The 21,267-nt window shown below is 36.5% G+C and overlaps 1 protein-coding gene and 1 long non-coding RNA gene across 7 annotated transcripts in view; one reads left to right on the top strand and one right to left on the bottom strand.

The window, feature by feature from the left end:
- LOC133528210 (phosphofurin acidic cluster sorting protein 2) overlaps nucleotides 1-21,267 on the bottom strand; it is a 170,710-nt gene that overhangs the window by 57,730 nt on the left and 91,713 nt on the right. The gene's annotated exons all lie outside the window — the stretch shown is intronic.
- Nucleotides 4,729-6,917, top strand: LOC133528441 (uncharacterized). Of its 2 annotated transcripts, none has more exons than XR_009800995.1 (2): nucleotides 4,729-4,847; nucleotides 6,837-6,917. It is a non-coding gene; the product is annotated as an uncharacterized LOC133528441 (long non-coding RNA). The 2 variants fall into 2 exon arrangements; XR_009800994.1 differs by having other exon boundaries at nucleotides 6,617-6,917.

Raw genomic sequence — 21,267 nt, 5'->3', positions numbered from 1 at the left:
TAGAAACTTTCAATAGCGACTGGGTGTGCTTAAATTTTCCACAGAAACTGTATTTTGCGGGTCCTACTCCGATCAATGCGTAGGTGAATGTAGAGCACCCCATTTTAAGGATCGAATCCTGTCATATCTCTCTCCTCCTATTAAGACGTTTTATATGTATGTTACAAAAAATATTGCATTGCAGGCGCCCAGTCAAGCATCTGTATCTAGATCACAGATTGCAAATATCGAAGGCATGTTTACGGGAACATTGTTGGACTCCGATATCGGACTAAGAAGCGGAGCTTACACCCGGTCACGTTCCTATACGTGCTATATTGTGGCTCCATGGTTTACTGGACGGCGGGATGGGCGGAAGCGAGTAAAGGCCAGCGATTCTATGGCCATTGTTTCGGATCTTTATGAGGTTTTAACAAAGGATTGTTGGCTTTTAAAGAGATTTTATTTGTGGTTTTTACTCAGCTATGTAGGCTCAAAATTTAATGATAAGTTTTTTATTGTCCGTAATTAATTACTGAAGTTAGCTCTTCCCTTAAGTTTGCGTAGACTAAAGCAGACATAAAACTTTTGTAAGCTTTAAACTTACAGAATATTGTATTAATTATATGATAAATCTGCCTATCAAATGCAATTGACTCTGATCACGCTAACTTTGCACAAAATTAGCAGCAAGAATGCATGTATATACCTATAAGCTCCATTCTTGACCAAGCACTTGGCATGCAAACTTAGCGTCGGACCACGCTAAGTTTGCATGCCAAAAGCATGTCTCATTTTGCCAAGTTTCGACAAGAAACACCAGTATTTTCTAGACTCGCTTCCGCTCTTAATATTGCGACATCGCCAAAAAGCCTCCTCTTAAATTGTGGATGACTTTGAACAGAGTAAATGTGGTTACGATGCTTCGTAATACAGCACGTATAGCTTAAACTGACCCGGAATTCCGGATAAACTAGGCCGACTGTACACTGAGTCGGTTTACGGTAAGAGGGTATACAATTACTTGACAAAAACAGGAAATTAAGGAAACGATTTCGGCAAAGCTAAGGACAGCAGGCTAAGCGTACAAAACAGACTAATTGCAATAATGGGACCTAATCGCATATAATTAAGTTTGAACATTACCTCAGACGTTTCGTCGCCGCGACAATGCCGTCCTCGAAACACCGGAGGTATTTTTAAAACTTAATTATACGCGATTAATTCCCGTTTGCGGAAATAATGTGTATAAATCGTGAAAGTTTAAATCAGTGTATTCCAATAACGAACTCCAAATTCTCAATTGTGTTGAACGTGAAAAGTATACAAAGAACTTTTAACAATGAACGATATAGATTCGTTCAATAACATCAAACGAACAATTTGTTCTGCACAAAGAGGTTTACAGAAATGTTTTCTCGTCTACGATGACTTAGTTTCAGATCCGACAAAAGTTTCATGGACACAAAGCGAAAAGCGAGTAATTTGCTCAGGATCTTAATTGATTACAATAGGAATTTCCCTGTCATTTTCTGCTTGTTTTAATGTGATTTTCTTTGCACTCGTAACGTCTATTTCGTAGGCAAAGGTACAATACCGGCCAATAATACATGTTTTTACGGTCGAGCTTTTTTATATTTTTGTAAGTGATTTCCACTATTTGAGGTAGTATAGTAGTAGTCCTTTGCACGAGCGATGAGAAAATTGGTCTCATGTAATGATTTTTTCAGAGGTTTTTTTTTTTAAATATACAGTCAACTTCATTTTTTTATTAAAGCTTTTTTAGTAATATGCTGTGTCTCCTCTCCTATTGTAATTCACAGTATTTCATTACAGTGTTCATCATATATTTGTATAAAATTATTTGTAAAATATGGAATCTACGATACGATCTAACCTATATTGTTTACTCTATACCTACATGTTCATATAAATAAAACACAAAGGTGATATATTATTGGATATATATAAGTACATGATATATAGCTCAAATACTCGAAATTACAAGCATACACATTACGGCCTTGATGAGAAGTAAGTAATATAAAACCGGCCGTATGGTGGCGATCCTATCATTTTTTAAGTAGGTCGAAATAGTCTCTCAGGCTACATATGCACTTTTACTTTCATTCTTAAAACCCAGTTCACAAGTATCTCAAGAATCTAGAGACCATACCCTAAGTTTGCACTCATGTTCTACTTGTATCGAATCCAAAAACCATTTCACAACTATGTTCCACCAGTATTGAACCGAATTATCAGCAAGCTTAAACATGCACTCTCCAGAGTTTTAGCTCCCACGGGAGCGATGTAACCGCCGTCTGTGCTTTATCGCTCCTCCGGCCCAATAAAACGTTACGAGGCCATTGTTTACCGACCGACAATACCAGTACTGAGCTGTCTGTTCAGTGTTTACTGCATACATTTGCGTCCGAATCCGAGGCCTGTAAGAGTAAAATCCAAAGTTGTATTTTTGAGATGAAGGCGACAAATGTTGAATTCATTGCGCCATTCAACAATGTAATGTATTTCTCATACCGTCTAAATTGGGCTTAAGCATAAAAAAAAATGTTTATAATATTATTTTAATGTAATGCTTCTTCTTCGACGATACTTGAGATAACGGTGCCAATAGCTTAATTAGCGGGCTCAAATTATCATACAAATCTCATCCCCGTACTCAAACGAGGCCATTAGTTCGCACCCAGTTGAACGTTTTTACTCTTCGACGTCTCGGCTGGGATTATTGCCTCCGACATATCGCAAGAAGACTAAGCTGCCGGTGGGATTCAGCTTTGTGTTAGACGTCTGACTCGTTCACCCTTAGATTTGTTGTACATGTAGAATTCTACTTTTGATAGAAATGATTTTTATTCGTAAAAGAAACCTTAGCCCGGTACTTAAGATAGGCCAATTATACTTATCAGTTCACATCCAGTTGAACGTTTTCAAGGAGCACTCTTCGTCTCAGCTGGGATTATCGGCTCCAACACACCGCAAGACGACTAAGCCGGTGGGATTCACCTTTGTGTTGGACGTCTGAATCGTTCACGTTGTATTTATTACAAAATTTCAATTTTAGCTAGAAATATTTTTTATTTGTAATAAATATCTCAGCCCGGTATTTAAGCTTAGCCAGTACAACGTTTCAGAGAGCACTCTCTTTGACGTGTCGTCTGGGATTATCGACTCCGAAGTACCTATACGTACCTATACGCAAGAAACTAAAGCCGGTGGGATGCTTTTGTATTGGACGTCTGACTAGTTCACCCTTGGAATTGTTACAAATGTGGACTTCAATATTAGCTAGAAATGCTTTTTGATCGTTAAATACACACTATGAACATAGTTATTAAATGACCTATAGAAAAAATCTGTAATCGGAATAAAATCGTTTGTCGCTCTAGGTAACATGTTCGGGTCCTAAATATTTCGACGAATACATAAGGCGATTTTAAACCCGTCGTCGGCGTGTTATATTCCAAATACAGTCGAGATTTAAAAAATAAACCGTAATACTTATAGCTAATAAACCGTAGCTTTACGTGTTGTCCTAGCTGTTAGAAGACCTTTTTGTCCTGGTAGATCCTTGGATGTACAACAATTTGACACGCAGAAATACAATAAGTATGGTGTAAAAAAAGTTTTCCTGCATCTTTCGGGGCGCTAGTCTTGTGTAATAGGGTAAGGACCCTAGGCACAGACCTCATATGCTCTTATTTTAAAGACTTATAGGTAAACAGGATTGCAAGCTAGTGCGAGAAAGAAACAGGAAAGGTCCTAAGATCAATACCGATCGGCAGAACAGAGTGAATGCACTCTAACAGAACAGACAGTATGTGCGCCGCAATTATCTGGAACAATGGGTTGTGCACTGAGCGGCGACGCTGGGAGGCTGCATCAATTATTTTCACAATTTTTTTAAAATTTGTACGCTATCTTTGAGTATAGTATATTTAATGGTATCCATATGGTATACAAACTAACGTCTTTTTGCATTATAGTGAAACAACATTCAAGGAAATTCTTTTTGTATCCAAGCGATAAAAATTCAGCACATAAACTATAGGTAATCAAGATAAAAAAAGCCATGTTAGCCAGGAATCTCTTTGTAATGATTCCTTTAGCTTCATTTGCCATATCCACAATAAATTCCAAGGTTGCAATGTAGGTAGCTCTTATTTTTAACCCCATACGGTGTTATAAGTTAACAATTATGTGTATTTTTATAATTCAGAGTTATATATATAACTCCTACCTACTAATCGTTAAACTTGCAAATCAAATACAATACAATTCAGGATCCTTAAACAAGAAATCTAACCTATCCTAGGCGGTGATGCCGTTATATAAAAATTTCTTATATTATACCATATTTCAGTCCATACTTTCAGAAGGATATCACTTTACTTGAAAAGGTGCAACGCACACGCAGGGCAACCAAGATGTTGTATGTATGGACTACGTAACAAACCATACTACCAAAGGCTTGCCAGTCTTGGTTTGACAACTCTGGAGCGAAGAAGACAGCGTGGTGACCTCATTGAATCTTTCAAGATCCTACATGATTATTACAACTTACCCGAACTAAAGGACCTGTTTGTTATGAGCAAGAATCATCGTCTAAGAGGCCACAGCTTAAAGATTACTCGCGTTCCCAGCACAAGCAATCCTAGAAAGCACTTTCTATCGAACCGCGTCGTGCGCGAGTGGCATAAACTACCAGAAGCAGTGATAAATGCTCCCTTAGTGATTTGTTAGATGAGTTTCCCAAACGCAGTTATTCCTTGCAGCTAATTTTCTTTTCGCCGTTATTCACAGTCGCAAATTTTCCCACTTTTTTAATTTCCCTGTCTTACTATTTCTCGGTAGCGACTTTTATAATCGCATTTGTTCACAAACGCATTTTTTAACTTTCGTTTTATTACTCTGTAGTATAGTTTTTTGCTCGCAATATTTTCCAAAACGAATTTTTTACATGCTTGAATTTGTTTACAAACGCGTTTTTTTACATTCGTTTTATTACTCTGTAGTATATTTGTTGCTCGCAATATTTCCCTAAAACAATTTTTAACATGCTCGAATTTGTTTACAAACGCGTTTTTAGGGTTCCGTAGTCAACTAGGAACCCTCATAGTTTCGCCATGTCCGTCCGTCTGTCTGTCTGTCTGTCTGTCTGTCTGTCCGAGGGTTTGCTCCGTGGTCGTTAGTGCTAGAAAGCTGAAATTTGGCATGGATATATAAATCAATAAAGCCGACAAAGTCGTACAATAAAATCTAAAAATTTTTTTTTTTAGGGTACCTCCCCTATACTTAGGGTGGGGATGAACTTTTTTTTTTGCTTCAACCCTACAGTGTGGGATATCGTTGGAAAGGTCTTTCAAAACTAATAGGGGTCTTCAACAAACATTTCTTGATAAAGTGAATATATTCGGAGATAATTGCTCCTAAAGAAAAAAAAATGTGTCCCCCCCCCTCTAAATTTGAACCATAGGTCCAAAAAATATGAAAAAAATCTTGGAAGTAGAGCTTAAAAAAGACATTAAATGAAAACTATAGCGGATATGATCAGTTTAGCTGTTTTTGAGTTATCGCAAAAAGTTTCCCCTTCATAGTAAAAAGACTTACTTTCATTTTTAGGTACTGATTATGCAAATTTGCCTATTTGTTTAACTCGGGTGAAAGGTACCGTTTCATCCCTTGGTTAACAATTTACTATACTTTAAGCTCCAGTTTAGCTTATTGTGACGGAAGAGTAACTACGGAACCCTACACTGAGCATGGCCCGACATGCTCTTGGCCGGTTTTATTTTATTATTGTAATAATTAGGAGCAAAAAACAGATTTCATAAAAAATAAAGATAAATCTATTATACACCGTGTTTTTTTTGATTTGCGTTAATTTCAAGGGTGCATTCCTGAGCTTAAATTAAGTAACTTTCTCAAAGATACCGATATTCTAACTAACTCCATTTCGGAGATAATCAATCATAAATTTTTATATTATAAGGCCCTTACGAGCGTGTACACTTGCTTTAGGACCTGTTTACTTATTAGTTAGTGTTTAGTGCGAGTTCATACATTTGCTACTAAACGTACGTACTATCTCGGACGATCGATGTTAGAAATGACATTGACATGTCACAGTTTTCAATTGTTTGGTTGAGTTAAATGTAATGCCCGTGTTACAACAACGCTATATGCAACATTTAGTTACTTTTTATAAAAATAAAAATAGTAAAAAAAAAAAACAAAAAAAAATATTTTTTTTGAAAATTAACTATGCCATTTAGTTTCTTTAAACGTACTTACCGAAACCCCGGAGTTAACGCAATTCAATAAAAACACGGTGTATATATTGCAGATAAATAAGATATGTCAAAAAAGCGGGAATTTTTCACTCGCTCACTAATCTGAGCAAATAATGTAGCCGCGTTTAGTAGAATATTAGTGATATTAGTAATTTTCGGAATATCCCGATTTTCGGAATTAGCCGACTGTACCTTACATTAAAAGATTAATATGGGTGCTACACATTTTTTTTTAAATATTATGATTATTTTTACATAAATACAAATTCGACTTTTTTCAAATTATATATAATATATCCCCCCCCCCCCCTCCTCCCCTCTGGTAGCTGGCCGCGGACATTAAAATAACACGACAAGACGAAAAAACGGAACAGTGAGAAAACTATTAGGAAATATGGCTACGGATGAAAAAAACAGAAAAAAAACACAAAACGAAACAAAAATAATTTATAAATTAACTGCAGGTTAAAAGTCAGACAAAAAAAATATCAGAAACAGAAGCAAAGCGACTGTAAACATAAGCTGCAGAGGAAAAATTAACTGCAGGTTAAAATTCAGACAAAAAAATATCAGAAACAGAAGCAAAGCGACTGTAAAAATAAGCTGCAGAGGAAAAATTAACTGCAGGTTAAAATTCAGACAAAAAAAAAATCGGAATCAGAAGCAAAGCGACTGTAAAAATAAGCTGCAGAGAAAAAAAGTGTTTAGGATAATCGCTTTCGGGAAAAAACGCGAAAAGAAAATTAGCTGCAAGGAATAACTGCGTTTGGGAAACTCATCTAACAAATCCCCTTAGTGAATAGTTTTAAAAACAGACTTGACAAACATTTAAAATTATCAAAATGAACATTGATCGTACAAAAAAACAAGTGCAGTGATATATACGCATCAGCTTTCAGCTGCTAGTGTATTAAACAATATAATATAATATACACGAAGGCAATCCATTATTTTCCCACAGATTTGCTAATTAACATGAAAGCTGCAAGATATGAATGCTTACGATTTATCCCGCAGAATCGAGACAGAAATAAGCTGTTAAATCCTTACAAAAATCGTTTAATAAAATCACAAGCTATAAACGATCGTAATATCACAGCTGCCAGCTCCCGGTCTAAGTGTGAGAAGGTTGATTAATCGTTTCATGTTATCGCTTAACAGGTAATAAACTCGACCATCCACTTCTAATACACGAGGCAATCGTAAAGACGAGATGTTGCTTTAGAATTTACGATATAAATAAACTTATAAGTATTTCCAAACCCCTGGGAAATTAAAAAGTTCTGTTATAAGGTTTTTCAAGTACACTTGGGCGCAATTCTCCCAAATTTTATGACGTGGCTATACTTATCGTAAAAAGAAGTAGTTTTCCTAGTGGATCTGGTGCTTACGAATTAACTTACTATATCTATCGGATCGATTACGTTTTTAAAGTAGTTAGGCCGCGGACTGAACGCACGCGGGACGCGGGGGATAAGATACTTAAATTTAAATAGCAATTTCTTCGTTAGGGTTCTATTTGTTTGCTACGAAAAATATTAATTACTATAAGTACTCAACTCATAAAAGTGTAAATGTAAGTAAATATTAACTTAATAATTGCGTGGCATTCAGGCTTTTATCGGACAATTATTCCAATGTGTTTAACACAAAAATATGAATGTATTAAAATACCCCTTTTCACTCGCATTCCCTCAAAAACTAGATGTATAGAATCTAAAAATAAGTCCATTATCATTGTCTGGCCGTCCTCGATAGCATTATCCTTCATCTAGGACATCTAAAAGGGTCTATAGAACGACTCGATCACCTTTTACTTCATTCATTATTTATTTCATTCATTTTATTCAGCCCTAAGTTAATTAAGCCGATGAAATTTTAAACATAAAATCCATTTAGCATAATTACCTAGATATAAATAATTTACGTGGGGAATTAAAGGGAATAGGTTCCCTGAAAAAGGATTACTTCTACTTTTCCATACCTAATTTCGCTAAGAAGATTAGGATTAGGGTTAAAAATGTTATTTTGCAGAGTATCCCACCTATTTAGTTTCTGCCATGAAATAATAAAAAATAAAAAACCAACTAGACACGACTTTCGATATATTCAAAAACAATTGTTTTTTTTTTTTGTGAGATTTTTTCGAAGTCTATTCTCGTTATGACCGAGGGAACTCTTCCACGAACACGGTACCAAGTTTTTCATCTATCTTTAAAAAAAAACAATTATTTAATAAATGCCTAATTGTAGCTCAAAGTATTGGCGTAATTGCGTGTATGAATCGCTTACGTAACGTTTGCTTTAATGTCAAATTCCTTTGTCAACTTACGTATATAGTAAAGGTCAGTTATAAAGTTTTTTAAGAATACAAATACACGATGAAAAGACAAGCCAAAAAAGTAGTTACCAAGCTTAGAAAGTCTTAAAAGTTAGTATAAATGTCGATTACGGAACGATGGAATGCTCCTTAGTTAGTTGTCTTATCGTGTACATTTAAATACTGATACAAGATAATGATAATTAAATAGATTTCTACTTTCTTACAGTAGAAGTAAATGAGCTCTTTATATCTTGAAGCGACAGCTGTATTTACCTGAAATAAAATTTTCACCATTAAAAAAGGTTCCAAATAAGTATAAATTCACAAGAACACTCCTCAGAACAATTTCGTCAAAAAGTTTTTGGCAAAATTTCCATTTTTGGTACAAGCTTTTATCGCTGACTGTACTTTTCTTCCCACAGGCAACTAATACTCATCGAGACAATTCTAAAAACCCCAAACAATTAGGTTGCGGTGTTTCATCATAGAATTCCTATGGCCACCTCCTGTCTCCGTCATCAGATCAGCCCGATAGTACCATAATAAAAATTTAATACTAAAGACGTCTCGGAAACTAAAAACGCTATAAATGGTCCTTTTCAGGCTTTTTCTTAGGAACTATTGCATCAGATATTTGCACATTTGTTAAATCAATCAAGTACTGTAAAGTAACAGTGTAAATTATGAAATTAGTAGCGTTTATTTTCTCGTTACCATTTCCATAATTACAGACACTGTCACGCCAATTCATTTAGCGACAGATTAAGTGGCCAATGGCAGCTATTATGGCCACGAGCTCTTTAATCAATTATCGCTTAGCACATCACTACACCTTATAAAACAAAGTCCCCGGCAGCGTCTGTCTGTGTGTTCGTGATAAACTCAAAAACTGCTGAACGGATTCTCATGCGGCTAGATTAGAACTTCGATTATTCGAACCTCGACTATCAAACCCTCAATTACCCGAACACTGCTTCGGCTGCTTCAGCTCAATCGGAAATCGGGAAGTGGATAGAATTAACTTTCAAGATTTGACATACTAACAGCGCAAACAAACAAAACATACTAACAGCGCAAGTTAAATAAAAGCTTGTAAAAAACTATGTATATTAAAAAACATTTGACTTTTTTCAGGTGTTTTTATTTCAACGTTACCTAATAATAATTTAATGTATTTTATTTATAAGTACGTTCAATTTTAATATCGTCCCTAAAACTCACATTTTGATCATCCGAACTACTCGGTACCAATTAGTTCTATATTTGTTTGCATTTGTATGATGCAGAGTCATCCATAATCAAGACTATGTATTGTTATTTCATGTAATACCCATATTACAAACAGACAGGTTTCTAATTCACTAACATGTTTCATTGTAGTCATGATCTCATGATGTATATACTCGGGGCTATCATAAATAACTAAAGTACTCTTTGGTCTAATTACTTAGCCCTAATCATCATTATAGGCTTTTAATTTAGGTTAAAGCTAGCCTAATCTAGATTAGTAGGTCTCATCAATCTTGTATCATGAAAAGTTAAAACGATTTTTTTAGATAAAGTCGTAATTTAAAATTGTTATATTATATTTAAATATTTTTAGTTTAATTAGCTTCAATATTCTATACAATTCCAGAGTATCGATTTTGCACGATTTTAGAATTGGTTCATCCAAGATAATACCTTAATAAATTAATCATCTGTTTTTTAGTGTACTTATAGAGTATCATTTATGTAGAGAAAACGAACTCTTCACAATACAGAGTAATTAACTTCGATTTGAGCTGACTTTTGATGTACGTCCAAAGGTACGAGGTGATAAGGTCAAACATCACATTTATGATAGCAATATGATAGCAATATAATTACATACAGGAGACTTTCATTTAATTAATATAATTATTGCCCGTCCGACATCCGACATACCTCTTCTGCTACTTAATTACTTGTCTAATTTTTAATAAGAAATAAAACGGACAGCATTTCATTTCTTAACAGTATGTTTATTATAAATGTCCTACAAGCTGTAATTATTTATTACAATGTCCACAATATAATGTATTAAAGTGAAATTTAATCATACTCATAATATGTACGCCTGTCATGCATGACCTTAAAGCATCACGTCTTAATGACAGGAAGTATCAATATCAGTCATTATCAGGGCCGATCACGCGCAATCTCGACGTTTGACGTCGCAGATCGCGTCGCAGACGGCGGGCAGACGGCGCAGGGCGGTGAGTCAGCGGGCGTGGTGCACTCAAGACAATTAGGCTAGCCTTGTTTTGCCTTGCCTGAGGCTTTGGCAGGCCTCTAGACATGAAAGGTGCCTTTCCATCGGGCGAGACAGAGGGTACTGTTTTCATCATCGGAAAAAATTACTGTTATTATGTAACCGATCAAAACACCATTAAAATGCCTCACCGATCGAAAAGAAACTACTGTTAAGAGTACAAGGCAAAAGCATTTTATTCGCTAAAAGCATTTATTTAAAGATGCGCAGATTTTTTTAGAATTTGCGTTTGACATAAAACTAATTTTAAACTTTTGTAAGTTGGAACTAGTAGTCATGCTGATAAACTTATATTATTTAAGGTTCGAATTTTCAAATGCAAAGTTATGAATTTTGAAGCCTGCTTGTCTTTTTTTTATGGTAGAGGAGGCAAACGAGCAGACGGATCACCTGATGGTAAGCGATTACCGCCGCCCGAGAGGGGTTGTAAGTGCGTTGCCGGCCTTTAAGATGGTAGTACGCTCTTTTCTTGAAGGTTTGAAGGTCGTATCAGTCCGGAAATACCGCAGGCGACAGTTCATTCCACAGTTTAGTTGTCTTTAGATGTTTTAAAAAATCTTATCTATATGCTTCATTTATATATCTTATCTTATTTATATGCTTCATTTATCAACTGAACCGGAAATTGCCATTAGAATATATGCCTTAATGAATTGGCGTAACGATGTAAGCAATCATCAGTATAGTGCCATAGTCAGAAGCACTCAGCTAATTGCGCGTATGTAAACAAAGCATTATGAAACAGTTGAACAAAGGCCGATTACGATGTCGCTATTCCCACTGCATGCGTGAGCACTTACGAGTATTTATTATAACCAAACCCCGTTATCCCCGTGAAAATAAGGGTTGGCAAATTACGTACCCTAAATTCGCCTGTAATACAAAGCTTCGCCTTAACTAGCATTAAATCCTAATTCCACTATAACTTGTATCATGGGCGTTTAATAAATCTACATTTAGGAATGACTTTAGAAGCAATTAGTGCCGAAGCCAAGTTAGTTTAGGATTGTTATTTTTTACTTAAAAACTATTCTTACGCAGCTCTATTTATTGTGAATGCAATGGATATCTATTTATTAGTTTTTTTTTTTTCATTCTTATTTTTGGGTGAAGTTGGGCACCAACGGTCAAGCTAGGGTTTCCTACAGTACTTCGCTTTGTCAACCCCTATTTTCAAAGAATTGCAACAATGAACTGGGCATATAACCACTATAACCAGAGTCACGTGACCTTAACATTCGTAATAATTAACTTGGTTCGACTCTACGCGTATCTCCGCGCAGTTATACTTGTTAGAATACCTCTTGCTCGGTAAGCGATCCGAATGACACCAACAGGTGTGAATCTTTGATGACGTGTTCAGTGTGCACAGTTGATGCACTTCCTATAATAACAGCAATTTACAAATATGATTGCTACAGTAATGAGTTGCTAGTACATATTATCACACAACTATATGATGATATGCTGTGCAATATAAAACGTCAGCTTGGCAACATGTTTGTGTCTATTTAGTTAGAAGGTTTAGGTCTCCAAACTTAACACGTCACACCTCCCTTCTGTGCTCTCCTCTCCCTTTATCTTTCATTACAGAGGTGAAGGCTGTTTACAATTCTGATATTGGCGCTTATGGCCCGTCGTGCCGCGCCTTTCTTGGGAGTACCGTCTTGCCACAAGGCCCTTTAGTTTTCAACTTGACATGATAAACATGCGATCGAGGTTTACTTGTTACCGCCCGGAGAGTATACATAACGTTACGTCCTGCCATGAATAGGAAGAGCTTTCTTGCCAGCAGGTGGTCGACGATCGTGAGCTCTCAGATGGCTGACGTAGCCTATTTTTGCAGTAAACAAATGAACGGCCACACTCACCGCAAGTCAGCACCCCTCCGACAAAACGACATTTTATCTATGCATAGAATAAACTCAAACCCACAATAAGAATTCTCATATAAATTTATTTGTAGCCAAACATGGTAATTAACTCATTATGGTCACGTCACATTAGGGATATTGGTATAACACAAATATGTGCCTCGTAAATGATGGTTACACGGGTTATCTCATGTCGAAGCGTCCACGGAGTAAAGGTAATGATTTACAAAACCGCCGGTGAATATTCATGAGATGCTGCGTCGATAAAAGTGAAACCCGTCGCGATAATTGTTTGGTTTGTTATCCAACTGGCTTTCACTTCGGTAAAGTGACAAAATAAACATGTACCTTCATCTTTATCTTGTGATTTAGAGGCTTAAGAAACCGCTTTAATACCAGAATTTTATAACAAATTTAAACTAAATAAAACAAAAAACAAACGCAGCAAATAAAACACAATTCTTATTATTAATATTATATGTTATGTGCACATAGTCGTACACGAAAATGATGTAATACCTACATATAGGACAATTGAGTGATGGTAATCTGTCCATATACAAATTAAAATTTAGTGTCCTTTCTCAATTGTTTCCTCGTCTAAAATTGAACCCATCAACATTTTCCGTACATAAAATAATGAAGAGACTTTTTAGCATTAAAATGTACAGTCGGGTCATACTTATTTAGGTTCGTAGGTTTGAATAATAATTAAGTTAACGAATTATACAATTTTAACCTATTAAATCTTATTATTATGTTATTATTTTTTCCTGCACCAACATACACAAATGTCTCTGTTTGACCCAATGGTTGACTGGTAGAGAATGCCTTTTGGCATTAAGTTCGCCATTTGTACATTTTTCTTTATGTGTGCAATAAAGTTTAAATAAATAAAAAATAAATAAATAAATCAAGACATATAAATCAGATAAGTCCATGTTTACGCCGTCCAAGGCTGATAGGTTTACGATAAATAAAGTCGTGCCCAACTGCAGATGTTATTTATGATGCAGCTACATACTTTACTCGTTTGCTTTGAACTAATTCCAGCGAACAGTTTAGAAACAACTTGGTGACATACAGCGATGTGTGATGACAATACTTACAATCAATTACGACTTTTAACTTTAAAAAGTCTGTTCATCCGTTAGGTTGCCACAGATAGACACAGAGATGCAACGTTAAGAGAGGGGTGTTTTCCGTTGGGGATCAGAAATCACGTCATCATCGTCATACACATACCTAAAAACGGCCCCTGACCTATTCCAAATATTGTGTCATCGACCTATCGTGTGTAGTCAGTTAATTTCATTCAGCGTATGTGGATCTTCTAACCCTGCATTTCATACATACGAATTGGAAAATGTTTGCACGAAAATTGTAATTTAATTACTGTGTGCAATGCTGCATCTTATCTCCTACATAAATTTTTGGTATATTCCTTGTTTGCATCTGATTTCCTGGGTTTAAACAAATATTGGTAGTGACATAATTTGTAGATAAGATGAATTCAGCAGTCAACTCATGCTAAACCAGTTCTGAATGGTGCATAATGAATAGCTGTAAATAATGTGTGTAAATAATTGCACGAATAGAAATAAAGGCCTAAACATTATTTAATAAATATCTAAATGTACTTCGATCTATAAGTAGGTATATTGTGCCAGCGGGAAATCGCATGGCACCTTCAGCATAACAGTTAGATCACTTTTTTTTTGTTTGGCAGTGGACCTTTCATAATTCATACAGCGAAGGGCTACAAATGATCAAATCGGGTTTAAATAAGCGAGTGGAGTTGACAACACAATATGAAAGCAAGAACTCGTCTAAAGACATGTTTGAATAGGAGCTCTAGAGGTAACATAATAAAACTGCACATAAGTATTGCGAACGAAAAATGAGAGCTAGAATATAATAATAAACCTTCTGTTAAGCTGGCTCCTGACAACAAAACCAGAATACAAATAAAATCTATTCTTATAACCATTTTGACTTTCTTTTGATAGCAGCCATACGAGTGTCATTTTGCCAGCCACACGGGTCAGCGCACAGGGGCGTGCAAACGAGGGCACAACAATGGTAAACCTTTTGCCTTTGTAGTAAGGATTACGATCGGTCAGATTATCGTCGTCGCCCCGTCCCTAATTTCCGCCCTTGGGCCAGTGACACAACTACAAGTACCGGGCCTAGGTGGTCGGGATAGTATGACCTTTCAAACCCTTTCTGGGAAATTGAAGAGAGAAGAATGTATGTATATTGTTACAAATTTTGTTGGTGAAGCGGTACACAAAGATCGGTGCATGATAGAATATTGCATTATGTTATTATACACGTATGCTTATTGTTGGTCTATACCATGGGACTCCAAACTACGGCCCGCGGAAAGGAAAGGATAGAACCAAAGGATGTACCTACAATCGGCCCTGGGGTCAAAAAGTCCCTAGTCTATACTTTAGAAGACATCAAGTATATTTGTAAATATGAGGTATATGCTTCAAAATTAGTTACGTGTTATTATCTTACATTTTGGCGCGTTGACCGAGTAAAGAAACGGTGAGGGCAATCCTTTTATCCGTAGAGATTTACGAAAAGATCTTTACAATAAAAGGACCCTTTAATTAAAATTTACTATCAAGCTCCCGTTGATTCTCATCACTTCCCAACTAAACGAAACCGCCTCCAGCCCTTTCCCAATGTTTGCGTCAAGTAAACGTAGCAGTATTAATTAAACGAACGAGAAACTCTATAAAAAGAGTACCGTCATGCAAACCTTTAGACTTATACACCCTTCTGGTTATATTACGATTGATGAAGGACTTGAAGCTATCTTGAATATATATCTTCTTGTAAATGTTGAGGATATTACATCCTTTTGGTGCCAAGGCGTCTGACCACTGCGATAGTCATGTTGTGCGAGCGTAGGTGAGTCAGATTCCTGGGTGATCCAGTGTAACGCAACCCCGTAAGAATCGTACTTTATCAGATAACATTCTTGTACTGGTCCGTACGAGCTATAGCTATCGATTTTCCCACTATTGGCAATCGATTGGAATCTGCCTGCAACTTCATTAATTACTAGCTGAACTATTCTCTCCGAACACTGAGATTGTAGACGGAGCTGGTGCAAATTGCTTTCGTGTTAGTGTTTCAGTGCGGCTACGTTAGTTACGTAACACAATGGAGAACCTAGTTACGTTAGTTACTACGGTACAACATTAAATATCAATTTATTAACATATTTACATCAATGTTTTGATAGTGCTGCAGATCCAAGTTTATTGATTGCCGTAAGTAACACTATTGCATTATGACGTTCAGTAGCGTTTACCAGTTTCTAGTATTTTGATATAAAGAGTGATGTTTGAAGTGCATTAAAGTGGTTATTTATTTTCTTCAGATAAAGCCTGAAGCCCTGATGTTCGCGCCGAAAACGTTCGAGAGCTTTCGAAGCTGCGTAAAGCTCGTTCGTTCCATCTCAGCTTTTATCCGAGCTTCGACTAAAGTATTTTCAAAGTGCTTTTCGCGTACTTTTAAGTGTTCCTTTCAAGGAGATACTTTGGAAAATCGTTTAGGAGGACCAAATGGTCCTCATTGTGTTTGGGAGGCATGTATTATGATCTAGTATGGACGTAAAATTTAGCCAACCGATAAAACGATGAAAACTGTATGTCCAGCCTTTTTTCTTGTCCGGATATTTGCTTGGCTTGCTATTATACTCCCCGAAGTTTTCATTACACAGGTGCCGTACCACACCAAGAGTCCAAAATGGCCATGATAATTTAAAAAGTGTGAAAATCTAATAATAAATAAATTATGCAGTAACTGCTGTAAGTAAGCAATTTGTTCTGTTCTATTATCGCAAGGTTTAGCTCGAGGCGTTTGCCCAGACGCAAGATTAGTTTTTTCATGAAGCTGGTGCTACTTGTAATATCTATAATTAACTCCAGCTTAACTCGGTCAGTGTCAATTACACAGAAAAAGTATGCTATTACTCCTGGAAGTTTCTATTTTTAGAAATACATTAGAGTATTTTTTTAACAAAAACTTTACTAAACAAAAGAGCTTGTTTGCTTCGAAATGTCTGTCTTTCGTAATAACCGTCAAAGGTGGTTCTAAGTGCTAACCTATTTATAAACTTCCTAACCTAACACGCACAGCGAAATTGATTTTATTTATTACTTCTGCCCTTTGTTTAGTTTAGGTGGTATTTTGTTGTTACACTTAAGCTGATTTTGTACAACTCACCAACAGATACAATTTTCACACGCAAAAGTCAAAAATTTATAATTGTAAGGTGTTAAAATTATAAGCCTGTCAAGCAGGTACTGCAAACCAGTGGTGGCACACGGTAAAATAGTTCGGGCACGTTAATTTATTATTGGTCAATTTAATCATTAAGACAAGAAACTTGGACCATATGTTACTACCACATAGGTGACATAGGCAACTTTGCCATTATTGGTTCCCTTTAAAAAAAAACTTATTTCCATAGTTTTTTGACATTAGTCGCAGTGAGTCTCGTTCGTACTTACATATACTGGAATGAAATTCGATATCTCAAATCAATAACTGATACCCAAGAATTACTTTCGGAGAACTTCCAATGTCTTTGAAGGTTTACTGCCACGGCCATTAAGCTTTTTTTTATGATATAGGAGGCAAACGAGCAGACGGATCACCCGATGGTAAGCGATTACCGCCGCCGCCGCCGCCGCGATTACCCATGGACACCCGCAACACCAGAGGGGTTGTTATTAAATAAAAATAAATATTATTTATTACGAGTATCTATATACAGACTCATAGCTATTTTATAGTTGCGTTGCCAACCTTTAAGATGGGAGTACGCTCTTTTCTTGAAGGTTTGAAGGTCGTATCGGTCCGGAAATACCGTAGGCGACAGTTCATTCCACAGTTTAGCTGTGCTAGGCAAAAAGTTTCTGGAGATACGCACAGTTAAGGATTGCCAACCATCTAAGTAGCTTAAATGCAAATTCGCTGTAGGGTGATATTGCAGCATTTTTTTAAGTTTTCAGTGTATGGTGATAGACGGTATTAGTTTCAGCGAAATGTGAATTCATGAAGAGTTCTTTTTGATAAATAGTTGATTTATTTGTCAAAAACTGCAGATTAACAACTCTATCTAGTTATTTTGTTTACATTTTTATCATGTTTAATAGACTATTAATACTCGTAGATTTATTAAATTACACTTACGACGGCATTAAAGGCATCTATTGAGCGTTAAATGAAGTAGAAATGAATAAAGCTTCAACAGAGTAGGTAGGAACAGTTTAATGTGTTGCAACCAGTCTTGCTTGAGTTTCGCAACGCTTTATTTAACCACATGTGGTGCAGTTTATAAACTACTCTGCTTTACATGTGTGTAATTGGATTAGACAGATTATTAGGTTCAAATCGTAGAATTACTTCGAATTTCAAAATTTTGAGGTTTGTGCCCGTCACGCAAGAGTCCCGCCTGAGACATATCCGTACTTTATGATACGCTGAGGGGAACCAGTTCTGCAATCGCGTCATTACGTGCACTTCAGTTCGTTTGTAGTGTGCGTGTCACGGCTGCTGCAGGATACCATCGCAAGCGCGGTCTTATGGCCGGAGGGTTTCGTGTTTCGGCGGTTCCGGGGCAACCTGCCGAATCCTACGCCGGATCAAGGTCTTAGCACACTATTACAACTCAACAGCCACTCGACTCAATATTAAATATTGAAATTAAAGCCTTATCTTGTATGTCCTACAGTACAAGTTTAACATTTAGGTAACTGTCGGGTGGTCTACGCGTCGTCCACTCGTCGTCCACTAAGCTGAACCAAAAGTGAGTTGAGTTGGTGTGGAATTGATATAGTGTGCGAAGACCTTTAGACGACGCAACAGAGCCACGCTCTTACGTCGTCGCCCAAATCGAATTAGTGTTTTGTTTTTTATTTATAATGCAGTTTCGCAGTGCCTTACTGTAATGCTTTGTAACTAATTTGAATAATAAAATAAAATAAATGATTTATAACAGCACCAATCACGTATAGTATTGTTCAATTGGTTCTGCGCAAAGGGTAAGCCACACAACTGTCTATACATTGCCATTGACAAGGTCGCGATATGAGTCATTAATGTCTTCGCTTAGATAATGACTAATGGGTTCATATAAATTATAGTTATTGACGGTGTTGTCAGATTGTCACAGCGTCATGAATTCATCATAGTTTTTTATGAGTTTAAGAGATGTGAGTCATAGGCACGACCGGTCTGGCCAAGTGGGTGCCTATGAAGCCGATGGTCCTGACTGTCCTGAGGCCTGAGTTCAAATCTCGGTAAGGGCATTTATTTGTGTGATAAACACAGATATTTCTCATGAGTCATGGGTGTTTTCTATGTAAATAATTATCTGTATAAGTATATCGCCGCCTAGCACCCATAGGACAAGCTTTAGTTTGGGGTCAAGTTGACCTGTGTAAGATGTCCCCTAATATTTATTTATTATTAATATATCTTATGAAGCATAGACATTAGGTACTTCTCCTTTTTGGAAAACAGGTTCGGAAAAAACAATACGGTACAAGTGCGGTGCGAGCACTAATACGCTACCTGTTTACAAAGTTTTGCAAACCGTACCTATTATTCATTGGTATAAATCAGAGATAATCGCCGTGGGACACGTTGAGATGGCGGGAAGTGTTAATTTTACACCTCCTGGGCAACGGCCGGTGGCACGCTATTTTTAGCGGCGTCTTAGGCGAGGGCACGGTCTAGGTCAAACGGTATCGTTTAGGCCAGGCCACCTGTTCCCATCGGCTTCATAGCACGCGAGAGTTCTTGGGTGAACCAGGGAAATGTTCTCTAATTTAAAAAAGACTCCTTGAAATAACAGGTGACGCTTTTAAGCTTAATTGAAAATGTGTTGTTTAAAGTAATTTCTATAACATGGGATAGTTTTTAATATAAATCTTATACAACTGGAAAACAAGGGGTCATATGTTATTTATAAATACTATATGTTGTAGTTTATAGATATTACATTTTAAGAGGACAGAGGAGTGGTCCTTTTTGACCCTAGAGGGCCTAGAGCAATGATTTTTTTCAACACAGATTAATATTATCAATATCTGTGTCGGTCTGTTTTGCTTTTCTATGATATTTTTGTTTTTTTACCCGCCAAACATTGCCTAATATGGCCTAATCGACTATTAGGCCGCAAAGAGAAACGTGGTATTCAAATATTCAAATCTGATATCAATTCTCCCAAAAATCAAAACAGTCCGAGTCCGACACAGATAATTTAATTGTCCTTTAGATTTCAACATTTCGTAACAATTGGTTAAGTTTTGGAAAAGAAACAGTCGATAACGAAATCTCATTTTAAGGCCGCCTCCTTCAACGCGACAGATTCATCTAAATTCTCAAAGCTTAGCTCCACCATCCCCTTAAATTCCTCGAGCCTCGTAGAATCTACATATTCGTAATCGTTAAACTGGCACTCGAGTCGCTGGCGTTCGGTGGGATATTAGAATAACATCCAAGGTCGCAGATTAGGAGGCGCTGACATTTCCTTGTTCTGAGGATGTTGGTGCACGTCTCGATATTACCGGTATATTTATTGGTATAGCATTTAGATAAGTAAATTATAGTAAGTACCAGATGATAATGGAAATACACTGATGCTGTTTTATACAGCTTTAGATCGCTTAATTTTGACATGAATAAATTAATGGCTTTTATGCATAAAATGCCGAAATATTTTCAGCACAAAACAGGAATAACCATCAATTTTGAGTATATTAATATCAAATATTTACATCAATGCCTGCAATACTAGCTAATGCATCCCAATCAGTGAACCATTTACGACGCAGAATTCATCACTCGCGTCATTCATGGATCGGAGTGACAGAAATGTCAAAACATTCGGATCACTAATGGTATGAGAACGTCAGTCGGAAAACAAGCGTTCACGAAACAAAGGCCACTAACATCGATTTTATTTAGTACTTTAAATAGATTCCTTCAATCTGTTCGTTCATTAGTGACGAATGATAGATATCAGTACCCCTAGTGTAAATTTTATCGACATCATAACGTGACGAACGCGTTTGCGTTAAGTCTCATTTTGTATAGGATTTTGAGTTTCCAAAACGTCCCGCTTGGCGCGCTCTTTCTAAATCGAATTTATTTACACTAGGGGTACAGATGAAACTTAAACTATACTAACCTATACTACTAACTACAGGAACCTATATGACAAAAAAGTCGTATTATGTGTGTTCGCTACTAAAACTATAGGTTTAATGTTGTAGGTAACTGAAAAATGTGTGTCTATGTGTGCCAAGCCAGAGACGAAATGTCCAGAAGTTATGGAGATGAAGATATATTAAAACGGTAGATGCAACGGGGCTTATTCGTAATCTAACGCTGCTGTATCCGACCAAACTGATTTGATTTGAAGCTTAATGCTTCTTCATTCGCTTCCAATAG

This window comes from Cydia pomonella, chromosome 19 (genome assembly GCF_033807575.1).
Source record: "Cydia pomonella isolate Wapato2018A chromosome 19, ilCydPomo1, whole genome shotgun sequence".
NCBI classification, from domain to species: Eukaryota; Metazoa; Arthropoda; class Insecta; order Lepidoptera; family Tortricidae; genus Cydia; species Cydia pomonella.
This window is presented reverse-complemented; position numbering and strand designations above follow the sequence as displayed.